This window comes from Copadichromis virginalis, unplaced genomic scaffold (assembly GCF_057382275.1).
Source record: "Copadichromis virginalis isolate Kocher_CV1m ecotype Utaka unplaced genomic scaffold, C_Virginalis_male_GT1.1 unmapped_scaffold_1, whole genome shotgun sequence".
Classification (NCBI taxonomy): domain Eukaryota; kingdom Metazoa; phylum Chordata; class Actinopteri; order Cichliformes; family Cichlidae; genus Copadichromis; species Copadichromis virginalis.
In genome coordinates this window covers 4,696,931-4,704,609 of record NW_028188589.1, presented here as the reverse complement: position 1 = coordinate 4,704,609, position 7,679 = coordinate 4,696,931, and positions in this window count along the sequence as shown.

The following is a 7,679-nucleotide window of genomic DNA, read 5'->3' as shown; positions in this document are numbered from 1 at the left end:
CGATCACTGAAATGGTCTCAGCAGGTCCTTTGATGACAGCAATGAAATGCAGTGGTAAGGCTTTTTGGGGATTAAGTTCGTTTTCATGGCAAAGAAGGACGATGCAGTTCATCTGATCACTCCTCATAACATTCTGGAGTGCAGGCAAAATGCTATTATAAAAACTTAAGCAGCAACTTCTCCAGGTTCCAATATTTATGCAATTCTCAAACCTTTTGGCCACGACTGTATAACCTCTTCTGAAGTTTAGTGGATATTATACATGGTTATGCTCAGGATGTGTCGGCCAGTTTCCACTGGAAACGCCTTTTGGTTAAACTGTCAGCGAGGAATTTGCATTTGCACTGTTACATTTTTATATAACTTTAATGCACATAAACAACAGCTGCTTGTTTCAGTGAAAATACATTGATGGGTTTTTAATAAAGTTGTGCAGCTGTAAAGTATTTTGTCTGGTGTCAATTCTATCGTCAGCTACATCGTTATGGCAAATGTTCAAATGTATATGGTGATAAATATCTTTGGTCATATGGTCCTGCTCTGTCTGTCACCTTCTGTGTTGAGCTCATTGTTTCCTCTGTAGTGGCTGAGCTGAGTCCAAGTAGCTGAAAATGTTCCTCTGCTGCTCCGTCAGACTCTCCTCCTCCTGCTGATCAGCTGGGACACAAAACAGATCTTTGTTAGGCTCCACACTGCACTGAAGAGTCAAAGTGTCTCATATGTTCATCTGACAAGTAAAAGAACACATTTTTGTTTCCCGAGGTGGGCAACTTGTTGGAAACAAACACAAAAGCTTTGAGCACTGATACCTGCCATTGCTGGCATTGAAAGATGCAACGCCAGCAATGTGGACTGTCAAGACTCAAACCAATCATCAAGCAAAGACAACAGGGATCATTTGTTTCTCTTTATTTAGCATTCACAGCATTTGTAGTTGCCTTCTGTGCAGGGGAAGTCCACGCACACTGTGTGGTACCGCCATCCGCAGAAGGTGCATTCAACCTCTGTAAGAGAAACGAGATTGTCTGAGACTGAAATGATATTCACTAAAGAAGTGGTGATTTGTAAAACTTCAAGTGTATGATAAGGTGAAAACAAATACACAACTGCATGTCATGTAGTTGAAGGTTTTTTTTCTTTTGGAAGACCGGAAAACACTGAAAGTTACAAATTAGTCCTTTATTTATCCAGGTAAAAGAAAATCTCATTGAGATTAAAAATCTCATTTCCAAGAGAGACCTGGCGTCATGGCAACACAAGTCACATACCACACAGGTATATAACATTTAAAACAAACACAATATCCCAACATGTGTAACAAATGTATTGTGCTTGAAACAAATTCAGAATAGGTGATAAAGCAGCTGCACATGTGTGTCACGAGTAAATTTGGCTGTATAACAAACAGAAACAAGTGATCCTGCTGTCTTTGCTCAATGGTTGGTTTGAGTCTTGACAATCCACATTGCTGCCATCTTTCAATATGTTGAATGCACCAGTGTAAGTGCAGCCACTCAGACTCAATGTGTTCATAGAAACAGGTGCAGATGTGTCACGAGTTCATCCAGCAGTAGCTATGGCACTTGGCCACAGGGGGCAGCAGTGGACTGACCTGCATTTGAGACTGCTCCAGCTGCTCTGTGACAGTCAGTAGATCTGCTACAAATTGCAGATCATATGCAAGTTTTGGAAATGACATTATAAATATTCCTAACTTAGCCACGGCAGCATTGTTGATGTATTACCTATATACTACAAATTATTCCACCTGCTGAAAAGTGGATCTAATGTGGGCGGACTCACACTTAGCAAATAAACCTGTGATGTGAGAATGTAATCAAACTGTTGATCAGAGGCAAAGTAATTTAAAGTTTATGATGCTATCGTCTAATGTTAGCTGACATGATGTTAGCTTGTAAACTTATGTTGTTGTCTGGGTCTCATGTCTGATCTGATGATAATAACTGTGACAACACAGAGATTAAATAAAGGACGTTGGTGGGACTTCTTATGTTAGAACTATAACTTCAGTTAAGGAGTGAGACGTAAGGTGACAAGGAGAATGAAGAGAATGAGAAAGAAGTAACTGGGAAGAGAAAATGAAAACAAAAATTTGAAATGATCAAATTTGTGTTAACAGATGATGGTGATTTTAAAAATTCAAGTAATTTAAAGGTTTTATCCTATTTGTTGTTGTTTTTTTCATATTCTTCTATTTGCAAGAGGTTATTAATAAAACAGGTTCTCTTTCTGGTTTCTCTTTTTGGACGCACTCTCTACAGCTTATCACATCCAAAATGGCGGATGTCAAGTACAAAACCTCGACAGAAACAATCAGCAAGAATTTTAGCATCAGTCCAAAATAAAACTGTCCAACTACAGAGTTTTAAAATCCAACTAAACTATGAACAGAGATCTTTTACAAATAGGCTATTGATGAGATGACAGTGGTAACAAAAACGTACACATCCGCGCACACAGACAAAATGGCGGGAGAGCGTTTAACGGTCGACCTCATGAGTCCGTTACCGTGAACTATGGAGCGGCAGATTTGTGCTGGAACTGAGCTGCACACAGCTGATGTTAGCCAGGAAACATTACACACTGCTAACGTTACCTTCACACGGAGCTCCACACGGAGACGATCAGCGTCAGGCACAAACACCAAGTTCAGAAAAGAGGAACTTTGAGCAGGAAGGAAAGAGTCAGAGCGGCGTTTGAGGACACGTTTACAACCACGAACATCAGAATCTGTCTGTGCTGCATTCAAGTGCAAGTTGGAAACTCACTAATCTCTGTCATGTTGTCCAAAGATGATTTATTTCTGCTGGTTTTCCTGTTTGAAACACAAACATGTGTCAGCACTTTGTTGTTCTTCACCCTGCAGCATTTGAATATTTCAGGAGTAAACTGATCATAAATTCATGAAGTCATGACTGAAAGTGCAGACTGAGAGTGGATCACATGATGTTTGAGGTGTGTCATGTGACATGTTCAGTATTGTCACACATGTCTAGATTGTCCCTGATATCATAACTGCTCAAACACTGATGATTATATTTGAAGAATTATTCCTGATGGCAGCAAAGTTTGAATGGAGCTCTCTGTCTGTGCTGATTTGTCGCCCTCTGGAGGTCAAAGCACAAACTGCATGATGTCACTGTAACCACCACAGAGACAGGAAGTGTTTTTAAATGATGAAATATGTCAGTGATGCTGATAGTGTGTTCATCACAGACGTTCAGGCTTCGTGTTGACATGAATCAAAGTTAATGTCATTATGGACCAAGGACAGTACTCTGGGTCTCCTGCAGAACAACTCGAGCTGTGATATCTGAATGAAGAGCCTCTGCTGCTTTAAAGAAGGAGGCTCGAGGCAGCGGTGAGGTGCAGACCAACCAGCTTTTATTCAGCAACTTTAACAGAAGGATCAGAAAAATAAAACTATACAGCACAGTGATGCTGACTGAAGCCACAGCATTAAACTAAACAAGCATCTGATCATCTTTAACAACATCTAATAAATAATGACAACTATTTACTCCTGTATTTCCTACAATAAAGCCTGTTCAGTTATTTGTTGCTGATGGAAATGTAAAAGGCTCCCAGGAACCAAAGGACAAAAACAGAGGCAACAGTCACAGCTGCAAAGGATCCCCTAACACATAAACTGGTTCGAAGATATTTTCTAGCTCTGCAGAGGAGCTTGATTGCACGGACAGTAAAAAGTGGATTCAATAACAGCAGCGAGCGCTGAGTGATATAACGGTGCTGCGAGCAGCAGTGCAAAGGCTCACACAGAGACAGCAGCTACACTGTGTGTGGATGTGATCCACAGTCACAGCTGTGGGTTTCAGTCAGTGTGTCTCTAACTTCATGGTCACATTTCAAAGCTTATTGCAGCCAGAAGATGTCCAAGTAAAAGATTTATTGCTGTACTCGTCTACCAGGATAACAGGAGGTTCATAAAGCTGTGTAATACTTCAGCTTTCCATCATGGAGTAGTAGTTGTGTCCCTTTGTGTTTATTAGTGTGTTCACACGTCTACTTTAACTTCACTCTGTAATGAAAGGATTCAAATCACTGATAAATACATACATGCTGACTCTGAGTCTCAGTGAAGGAGGAAAGGATGGATGAAGGCAGCCTAGTGTGGGTCATGTGTGTCCAGCAGTCATCCAGGGCCTGGATCCATCTGTAACAGGAAGACAAAGTCCAGCCTGTAATCATCCTATCAGGCACAGCGTTTCCATCCAGCATCCTGACGACGCTAACAACCCGTCAAACGTCTCCTCTGGTCCACAGAAGTCACACTTCCTGTGTCATGTTTACCTTTTTAAGTGTGCTATTCAAGCCTGTGTGACCAACTCTGACTCTCCAGATTCCATCCTGGTCTCTGCTGCAGCTTCTTCTACACGACTGTTTTCTGTATAATAATATCTGCCTTTCCCGTCTCTGTCCCAGTGTGCCTGCCACTCGTCCTTCATCTTTACCTTCATTATACTCTTCACCTCACTTTCACTGTATTTTATAGTCAAACCTGCACGACTTCTTCTTGCTGCACCTTTTTAAACTCATCGTCCTGTTCATTGCATCAACACCGATATTCACAGGGAGCCATAAGAAATCCACTTCTATCCCTCTGTGTTTGATTCTATACAGTAAATGAAGTATATCAAAAACAATATGTTGCCTAGAGTCTGAAGACATATCACCTGTGCTCACTAGCACGCTGCTAGAGTCCCAGCAAACCACATACCTGCATATTAGTGCGTCCTCCACCCAGTTCAAGCCAGTAACATCACTACCAGCTCCCAGTATAAACTGCCACATCATCTGTAATTCTTTTACTCATCACCAAACTTATTTGTGGGAGAACAAATGCAGCAGCCGTTCTTTTATCTGACAGTGTTGACGCATCAGTAAATATCCTCACATGACCTGAGGACTTTCCCACTATATGAACCTGCTTTTAGTCGCCCCTCCTCCCTCGCCACAAGCTTCCTTTACAACATAACTTATAAAAAACAACTTTATTGACAATCAGCAATAACAATTACAGACAGTCTAGAAGAAGAATCACATGATCAAGGAGCAGAAGTTTATGGTTTTAATAGCTTTTACATTTTGGGAAAGTTTTAAAAACATTGTTTGGTTTTCTTTCTAAAGCGTTGAAAGGACGGCTTTGCATCAGAAAAGTAAGATCAGCAAATGAATCCATTAAAGTTCTTTTGCCTTGTTTGCAAAAGAAGCCAAACAACATTTGTGTTACAAAGAGAGACTTCAGAACAGATCAAAGATCACAAACATCAGGCACTGATGGAAACAGCCAAACACAGAAACAGAGGCACCAGCAGGTGAAGGAGGCCTGTTGTAGAAATGACTCTGAGTGCTCAGGTAGAAACGCATGAAGAACCAGTGCGTCTAATATTTGGAAACCAGTCTGTGTTTGAGCGTCCTGGATGAAACACAGATCATGTTGCAGAGCGAGGACGTCGTCTTTCCTCCCGAGTGTGTAACTACAGGACGTGTGCAGAAGGTTTAATCGTCCTCCTGACAGTTACTGATGAACGAGTCCTTCAGGGAGGCTCCAGGATCACTGTGGCTTTTACCAGCTGCTGCTAAACTGAGAGGTGTTGCTGCTTCATGTGTGAAGATGTTTGCATGGCTTTAACAGTGCAGACGTTCCTCATGTGCACCCATTTCATATGTTTTATTGTGATGTTTAGTAACATCTGCTTCCCTCCTTCAGGCAGACGATAAAGTGAGCTCAGCCTTAAACATGTGGAGAGAACGTTTGACCGACAGTCCTGGGACGACTGCAGAACAATGGTTTGTTTTTAATGATAAAGTTTCATAATGGAAATAAATGCTGAGCCTGTTTCATGATGTTGGCCCTGCAGCATCAGGCAGGATTAATACTGTAACAAACGTGTGTCACAGTTATAATGACTTTAAATGAAGACTTGGGTTGGATGGAGATGTCAGCTGGATTTGTGCTGACTGTCACTTTAAATGTTTTCTGTTCAGCTTCTAAATCTACTTTTGTATAATGTTTGCTGAGTTTTGCACTTCATGACGCTTTTAAGAAGAGCCAATAAATCCTGACTTTACACAAAAATAAAGGTTTAATGTGTTTAGTGTGACAGTGGAGGAGAGCGCACATAATAACAGTCATTAACAGAATGGTGACAATTATAATCTGTCTCATTTTAGGAGCAGCTCACAGGCACAACAGACTACAGAGCAATCAAAGCACCAGTTAAACGTCCATGTGACCGGCTTACAGCCAATGAACAATCAGTCCCCACTGTCCCCACCAACATCACTGTACTGGAAAGACTGTGCTGCCATGGTCAGAGATGAACTGGTACTAAAATGTAAGGCAGCTGATGTGTGTGGCCTTAGCAGCACAAATGCATCACGGCTGCAACGCTGCAGTGTGTTTAAACATTTGAACATTTCTGTGGCTTCAAACCAGCAGCTGCTCTGTACTCAGTCGTGTTTGTGTGTCTGTCAAAGTGATTGTTGTCTTTAAAAAGCCTTTTGTGTTGAGTTTTGTGAGCAGTGCCGAGCTTCTCTGTAGTCTAAGCCGAGTCGATATATTTGATTCCATGTTTGGTGTGATTTTCAAAGTCAGCAGCAGCAAACCCATACGGTAAAAAAATACATTTTTCCTGGCCAAAATATATTTCAAATATATGGTAAATATATTTTGTATTTGTGATGCTCCAAAAAAATATATTTTTGAAATTGAAAATATATTTCTTTCAAACCAAAATACATTTCAAAACATATTTTAGGGTGAAGAAAATACATTTCCAACCTTACAGTAGAATGTATATCAAAGTAACCTTTATTTAAAATATATTTAGTGCAATAATGATGATAATGATAACAATACTAAAAGTAACATGTTTTATGCACATCTGCAAAAAACAGTTGGATTCAAACAAAACAGAGTCAAAGGTCTATCACGAATTAGGTTGTTTATTCATTTGCTTACAGTATTTCACATTACACAATATCTCACTATAATGTAGCGTTCATTGACTTTGAAATTATCTGTCAGTGATACAGTAAACAAGATACAACAACTGCTATGTACACTTTAGTTTTTGACAATATATACAATTTAGTACTTAAATGAACACACTCCACTGTTTTGGAAATAGGCTCATTCTCCATCTCCCTCAGAGTTAAAAATGCAGCGTCTTCTTTCTAGATCCGTACGTTAATAGGGCTCTGGAGCGTGATCTTACGGGATGGGGCGTAGCCAGGATTTTTGGTCAAGGCGCCATATTAGCAGGCCAAACAAATGCTTGCTGTGTGGTCGGTTGTAATGTTAGATTGCACTACCGACAAAGGAATAAGCTTGAAAACAGGCTCTCTTTTCATTGTTTCCTCACCTGGAAGCATCATGAGGGAGCTTATGTGTTGGATGTTACCAAAAGAAGGCGTCTAGCCTGGATAGCAGCTGCGAGACGAGCTGATATTCAGTTCTCTACCAGCCACAGATATCTGTTGGTGTGCTCCAGTATTTTCATTCAGGTAAGTTCTAAATAAGTTCATATTATTATTTATAGCCTGTTAATTTTATTTTCAATGCGCTCTGAGATCATAGCACAAACTTAGAACAAACATGCAGAACTACCTTCTATTTATAGAGTTGCTAATTA